The sequence below is a fragment of the Pteropus vampyrus genome, unplaced genomic scaffold (genome assembly GCF_000151845.1).
Source record: "Pteropus vampyrus isolate Shadow unplaced genomic scaffold, Pvam_2.0 Scaffold161, whole genome shotgun sequence".
NCBI classification, from domain to species: Eukaryota; Metazoa; Chordata; class Mammalia; order Chiroptera; family Pteropodidae; genus Pteropus; species Pteropus vampyrus.
The window spans coordinates 1,481,880-1,490,282 of NW_011888942.1; the positions used below are offsets into that span (position 1 = coordinate 1,481,880).

Consider the following 8,403-nt stretch of genomic DNA (forward strand, 5'->3'; position numbering starts at 1 on the left):
CACAATAAAGTTGGTGCCTGTCGTTTCATTCTCATGTCAGCCAACTTGTGCATTCTTCCAACTGGGCATCTCACCACTGAAACCCTCCCTTCTCATCAGCTCAGGGCTGACAGTCATACTGAACTTCTTTCACTTAGAACAATTATAATAAATTTTGTACTACACAAGAATGTTTTTAACTTTGTTATTAATAACTATCCCAAGCAAGATAGAACAGATGAAACTACTGGAATTGTTGTGTACTTTTCTGAATGAATCTTCAGAGCAAAGAAGCCAATGAAAATTAAGGAATACAGACCATTGAAGCTGGATCTTGCTTGTTTGAAGAGGAGCAGGGAGAATTAGACACTATGAAATGTATTGATGTGCATATCTTACATGTTTGAGATCTTTGAAATAATTCCCATTCAAAGTAGCAACAAATATTGGGACACAGCAAATGTAAGACGAAGTCCATAGGTGTCACTTAAAGAATGTCCATGCTCTGCCACAACAATCTAGAGCAAAAATAGTAACATCATCATATTTTTCTACTTTGAATCCAATCTTGGGCCCAGGGTTGGAAGAGTCTGGGGAATAAGCAAATTGTAACATTGCATGACACGTTTTACTTAAATGCCTAATACTAAATGTGCTCAATTTCAACCTTCAATTCTTTTACCACCCTGGAAGTCATATGTAATAAACCTCTAGGAATGCTCTACGAGAGAATTCCTGGAACCTGTAAATAGGCTACTTTTCCTGAAATAGGTTTTTGCAGGTTTGATAAAGTTAACAATCTTGAAATGAGAAGATTATCCTGGTCTTTACAAGTAAAAGAGAAAGGGAGAGGTTCAGAATCAGACACACCTGAGGATGCTACATTCTTGGCTTTAAAAATGGAGGAAAACGTACTTGTCAGGGAATGCAGGAAGCGTTTAAAAATTGGAAAAAACAAACAGACAGGTTTTCCCTTGTAGCTACCAGAAAAACAACAACAACAACAACAACAACAAACACATACAGCCCTGCAGACACCTTAATTGTAGCTCAGTGAAACCCATCTCGGACTTCTGACCTCCAAAATTGCAAGATAATAAACGTGTTATTTTAGGACATTAAGTTTATGATAATTTGTTATAGTAGCAATAGAAAACTAATATAATGGTATAACATTACTGGCAACATAAAATCCAAACTTCACACTATAACTTCAAGTCCCCTCAGACCCCTATTGTACTAATTTCTTTATTTACATCTCTCAATACTCTTCAAAAAGCTCTTACCTCTAATTATAAACTACTTCCTATATATTTTTTTAAAATCCTGTACTTTTTAAAATTTAAACTTTATATTTTGAATTTGGGGTTTATATGGGGTTTAAGAAATACAGACAGTTCCCTTGTACCCTTTGCCCAGTTTCTTCACAATGCAACATCTTTCAGAATTATAGTTTAATATCACAAACAAGATATTGACATTGGTATGGTATGGGAACAAAACTCCCTGTTGAAGGTAGTAAATCAGAAAGATAAACTTGGGTGTTTGATAACCTTATAAGCTTCTAAACTAAACTACACTGAAATTATCATACTGCTTCTAGCTGCTACTTATGTGAGATAATAAATCTTCTTCTTATTAAAGCCGTATTTAGTTTCAACTTTTCTGTTAATTTTAACCAAAAGCATTATAAGTGTTTCAAGTTATAGCACTGTTTTAACCTAGCTCTTTAGTGCTGTTGTGCAAATAGACAATGCAAAACTGACATTCTGTAAAAATCAGTGCAGTTCAGAAATACTTGCCAGTGTCCCCAACATAAATTTTGGAAGCTGCCACTCCAACCTAACAACAACTAAAAACCTGAGCAAACTGGAAAATCAATTCTTCTTATATGCATAAGAGAACTGAAGTCACAGGGCAAACCACTGCCCAAAATTGAAGAGACCGATAGCTGAATACAGAGAATCGTAACTTACAAGAGCAGAAACCCAGAAGTTGAAAATTCCAATAGAATCAGTGCTGGTCTAGGGAAACCAGAACTGTAATTGATGAATTGCAGAAGGCTCAGTATAAACCACTCTAGAAGTGAAAAACTCCAGGAGACTCATTCATGAAGGGGGTTGGGGAGAACCCACACTTTTCTGGGCTTTACCTTGTAGACTTGTACCAAATTCCCACATTGAACTTTAGAGAAAAATCTCATCCTACTTACTGCAGGATGAGTGGAAAAGGAACCATTTTGAAATACACCAGAGCATTCTGTTCTATAAAAGGTCTGCCCTCAGGAGAAACTACTTAACCAGAAACTAATCTGCAGGTGTTTAATCAGAGATTAACTGATCTAAGGGAAGAAAAATACCCATCCTCGGACCTCAGATGGCTCTAGTCTTCCACGTGGTGAAAGGGAAATACCCGACCCCAGTCCAGTCTAGCCACGCTGTCCCACCTAAGGTGTTGTGTGTGTGGGGGGTGGGGGGAGGGCATGCTAAAAAACACTGGTGACATTCACAGTCCATAGGGACAGGCTAACTGAAAGGCAGAATTAATCATAGAACTATAGAATACTTCATCTCCCCCAGCATTGTACCACCACATTACTAAAGGCCTATTTATAACATTTTTTTCTAACTCGGTGTACCATGAAGATTTAGACATAGCAGGAATTATCAAACCTGAAATGTAAAACAACTATGATTAATATGCTAAGGTCTCTAATGGATAAAGTAGACAATATTCAACAACAAATGGGTCATATAAGCAGAGAGGTGGAAATCTGAAGAACCAAAAAGACACACAAGAGTTCAGAAATATTGTTACACAAGTGAAGAATGCCTTATTTAGGCTTATTAGACTGAACACAGCTGAGGAAAAATTGCTGAACCGGACAATATCTAAAGAGAAACTTCTGAAAATGAAAAACAAACAGAATAAAGAACTGAAAAAGAAAACAAACAAACAAACAAACAAAAAAACACTACAGAATAGCCAAGAACATTGGACAACTGCAACAGGCATAACATTTGCATAATGAGAACATCAGAAGAAGAAAAAGAAAAAAACAGAAGAAATATTTGAAACAACTGTAACAGATAATTTTCCAAAGATTAATTCAGACACCGAAGAATAGATCCAGGAAACTCAGAGAATTCCAAGCAAGATAATTTTTTTAAAAAATTAAAAAAAAAATACACATAAGTATATCATTTTTAAACAACAGAAAATCAAAGATTAAAAAAATTCTAAAAGAAAACCTTGCCCATAGAGGAGCAAAGATAAAAACATTAACTTCTCCTCAGAAAACATGTAAAAAGAGAACAGAGTGAAATATTTAAAGTTTTAAGAGAAAAAAAATCCACAAACCTAGAATTCTATACCCTGAAAATGTATTCTTTAAAAATGAAGGAGAAATATAGACTTTCTCAGTAAAGCAAAAATTGAGAGAATTTGTTGCCATTAGACCTGTGTTGCAAGAAATATAAAAACAAGTTCTTCAGAGATAAGGAAAATTACATAGGTCAGAAATCCAGTTCTATATAAAGAGCATTAGAAAAAATAATTGAAGGTAAAATAAAATTTTTATTTTTTTTTATTTTTAACTGACCGAACAGAAAACAATTTGCCCAAAATAATAATAGTAACAATAAATTTGATCATGAATATTTATATACACATCTTATGTGTGTGTATATATATATGTATATATATATGTTTATATATATGAAGATATATGCTTATGTATGCTTATGTATAAGTGAAATAAATTACAATGATACAAAGGACAGGAGGGAGAAATGAGGATTGATCTATTATAAAGTACTCACACTATTCTTAAAGTGGTATAGTGTTATTTGAAAGTATATATTGAAAATTCTAGAGCAGCCACATACAAAAAAAAAGTAATATAAAAAAAACAGGCAGTGTAAATGATATACTAAGAAAAGAGAAAAATAGAATCATATAAAATATTCAAAAAAAAACAAAAAAGAGAAACTGTGTGAAAGGGAAAAAAGTAGGAATGAAGAACGAGGACAAATTAAAAATAGTAATGAATATGGTAGATATTAATCCAGTTATAGCAATAATCACTTTGAACATCAGTGGTCTAAATCCACCAGTTAAAAGACAGAGATTGTCAGAGTGAGCAAAACACATGAGCCAACTATATGTTTTCTACAAAAAAAGAAAATGCACTTTAAATATAATGACACACACAGATTAAAAGCAAAAGGGATGGAGAAAGATACATAATATTAAGACTAATCAAAAAGATGTGGTATAGCTATATTAATTTTATGCAGAACAGACTTCAGACCAAAGAAAGTTATCAGAGATAAAGAAGATATAACAATCTTAATGAGTATGCACCTAAAAAGAGAGTATCAAACTACATGAGGCAAAAACTGATAGAACTGCAAGGAAATAGTTGAATCTACTATTATAATTGGACACTGAAACATCCCTCTATCATAAATGGACAACACAATAGAAAATCATTAAGGACATAATTGAACTCAATAATACCATCAATCAATTGGGCATAATGAATATCTAATACTGCTTCACCCAACAACAGCAGAATATACATTCTTTTCAAGATCACATGGAACATTCCCCAAGATGGGCCACATTCTGAGACATAAACACACCTTAACAAATTTAAAACAATAGAAATCTTATAATGTCTGCTTTCAAACCACAATAGAATTAAACTAGAAATCTATAACAAAAAGACAGTTGGACAATTGTAAAACAGTTATAAATTAAATAACATAAATAACACGAGTCAAAAAAGAAATCTCAAGAGAAATTAAAAACATTTTGAACTAAATTTCAATGGAAACATAACTTATCAAAATCTGTGGGATGCAGTGAAGGCAGAGCTTAGAGGAAAATTCATAGTATTGAATGCATACATTGGAAAAGAAGAGAGACTTAAAATTAATCATCTAAGCTTCCCCCTAAGGACCTTAGGAAAATAAGAGCTAATTAATTTTAAGTAAGCAGAAGAAACTAAATAATAATTAGAGCTGGATCAATGAAATTACAGGCTAAAGAAAGTCAAGTTCTGAAACAAAAAGAACTTGTGCTTTGCAGGTTCAGAGATTGCATTAATCAATATTTAAATGGTAAAATAGACTTTCATACCTGGAGTAAACTCCAGTTGATCAGGGTCTATAATTTTATTCTTTGCTAGATTATATTTGCTAATATTTCATTGAAGATTCTTGTATCTAAGTTCACCATATATAGAATTTGCAGTTGACATCTTTCTTTCAGTACTTGAAAAATGTTGTGTCAATTTCTTTTGTCCTCTATGGTTTCAGGTGAGAAATCTGATTCACTCAATTCAAATTGTTGTCCCCCTATAAGTGATACATCTGTTGTAGTCATTACAGAGATGAAATTGAAACCCCACCCAAAACTTAGCTTAGATTTGGAGACTGATGGTGCCAGACATGCACCAAGAAGGTAAGAAAGGGTTTAGTCCTCATATAATATTTTCTGAAAAGCATGCCAGTTTCCCAAATATTATTCCTAATATCACTTGAGGTAAGCAGGAAAAGATCGGCTTGGATTTTATTCTGATTAGGGGTGTCAGCTTAGGTACCAGTTCCCTGCATGTGGGCCACATTTGGGCTGGTTTCAACTTCCCATCTGTACCAAAGCAGAGAACATCAAGATTTGTTATCCATTTGCTCAGAAGGACAAGAGGTGTGGTGAGGTTGAAAGCTGTCAGTGGTCAAACACACAAAGATGAGTCAGATTCTTTATCACAATGTTGTTTCCCTTTGGTTGCTTTCCCAATTTTCTCTTTGCTTTTAGTTTTCAGATGTTTAATTATGTTGTATCTTGGTATGAGTTTCTTTGGGTTTGTCTAATCTGACATTCACATACTTTCTTGAATCTATAACTTTATGTTGTTGTCGCTTTTACCACATTTGGAAAGTTTTCAGCCATTATTGTTTCAAATACTTTTTTCGATGCTTCGAAATATTTTATTTTCATTGCTTGCCAAATAATCGATCATCAGAATGGTAACTCTCACATTATTCTGCTTGCAAGGAATAAACAGACTACTTTCATTATTTTATCTTTTAAACTGTCTTCCAAATAAGAGCAAACTAGGCCAGTTTTAAATTTAAGAAACAGAAACATTATTGGTACCTATTACACCTACACAATTTTTCATGTCCAGATCTACTGCAGGAGGTAATAATTATCTCCTTTTCAAAGATTGGGAAACTGAGGCTCTGAGATTATCGAAAATGATCAAACCACATATTTAGCAAGAGGAATATTCAGCATTAGAATCCAGATCTTACTTAAAAGTACGTGGTTTAATTTTTTTTAAAGCCTTCCATTATAAATGTACTACTTGCTTATCAGAGAACATTCGGAACAGTAGTATGAAGGAAGAAAATTAACTCATTATCCTGACTCCCAGGGCAATCATATCAACATGTTGGTACACTTTTTCCAGTCCTTTGCTGTGTATATTTTTAAATGTAAGTGTGAATACATGGCATATCAAAATAGAAGTATCAATATTTAAAAAATTGACATTTTCTGGTTTTAAAAAGAGAGCATACACATTATAGAAAACTTGGAAAATGCTAAAATGTATAAAGAAAATTAAAACCATCTAGAATCCTATTAACTGAAAATAAACAGTTAATGTTTTCATATATCCCCTTAGTCTTTTTCTATCGATTTTCTTTTTTACATAGTTAAGTTCATAATATAAAAGGTTTTTAAGTATAGGTAACAAAGGTCTACATGGATGATGACAAAGAGGATATTGATGACAGAATTTACCACTCAAGTTATTCGACAGGTTTTCAAGAGGCAGAAAATAATCACTCATGTTCCCCATCCATTTATATGGTCATCAAAACACCTGTAAGTCTTAAAGGCTGTGCTAAATTTTCACTAAGGTGAACCCTGACATGGATTACCATGGCTTTTTTTGCATCCAAATAGGTCTAAACAATTTTACATAAGGAGACTCCACGCATGAGGCTTTCAATACCACACAAAAGCCTTTGCAGAAGAATGACAACAGCTGTAGTCTGATGAACAGATTTTAGTATAGTACAATGATAAATATATAATATGCCTTAAACATTGTACACACTTAAATTTACATAAAAGAGTTTTAGCAAGAAAACAAGTCATATGACAATGGCTCAAGAAAATTCTAAATGTTATAACAGACCAGATCTTATATTAATAAAATTCCAAAGAATTTATCTAAACTTAAAACAGAACTTCAGATGTACATAAAGTAATAAGCCTTTACAACATCTGTTAAGGAAAAGCGGCAAGGCGAGTTCACACATTACTGAATGAAAAGAGCAAGAGCAAAAGAAAACTCCAGCTGGAATGTCGATTAAGTTCACAGAGGTTTCTCTTGATTGAAACACTTAGGACACACTGAATGAAATCATCATATGAGAAATTCACAACACTTTGCTGAGTAGTATCCCGTCTTTGAAAACTGTCTGTTAGAGTTCGCAGTTTGAGGCAACAGACTATGTAGTTATTGAAGGTGATCTTTCTTTTGGTGCTGTATTGCTTTGCAACCAAATTCAAGGCCTAGGAACTCAATTGACATCCCGCCGTTGTCAGGGCCTTCTGCAGTTCTTGAGGATCCACTGTTCTACGCCTATCTCTGTCAAAACTGATGAAAGGTTATCTCCAGCTATTCAGTACAGACCAGAGTTCTTTAAATTCACTGAAACACATTGTGCCTGACATCTCTCTATCCAGCATCGAAACCATAAGCCAACACATATCCAGGTTAAAAGTTTGATATTCTCCAGCAATGACCAGCTGTGTCAGGCATCTCTGCAATTCATCAGCATCTATTTGCCCATCCTGTCCAGCTACTGCTTCAGAGTAACCATACAGTGGATCCTGAGTTTGTCTGGGAAACATACACCCTCCCAGAGGCCCCCCATACATGCCCCGGTAGTACACGCCGCTGGTGCCAGGGTGTCTGGGGTATGGCATCGTGCAGACTCTAATTATTTTTTCAGTCTCAATCTCTCATCTTATCTGCAAATTAGTGAAACAAAAGCTAGGCATCTGGTTATTTTCCTACAGGATTCTGGTACTCCTTTTCTTTTCCCCCCAATTTATTCTATTTTGGTCCATCCTCCAGTTCACTGATTCTATGACTTCGGTCACTCACACTAATCACCTCATTCATCCAAGTGGGGATCCATACTCAGTTCCCCTCGATCCCACTACCACCAAGGAGAAAGTAGGCAGAGGACTGACTCATATAGCTTTGTTGTAGTGTGGGAATGGAAACTCAATTTCTTGCTGGCCCCTCCTCTCCAGGCTCATTTTACACACACAAAGGTTAAGGGAGAAAAGCTGAGTGCCAACTAGCCAACTTTTAATAACATTTTTGTTCAT

At 34.4% G+C, this 8,403-nt stretch overlaps 1 pseudogene; it reads right to left on the reverse strand.

Annotated features, from left to right (window-relative positions):
* Positions 1-7,311: 7,311 nt before the first annotated feature.
* Positions 7,312-7,992, reverse strand: LOC105298758 (annotated as a pseudogene).
* Between the last annotated feature and the right edge of the window lie 411 nt (positions 7,993-8,403).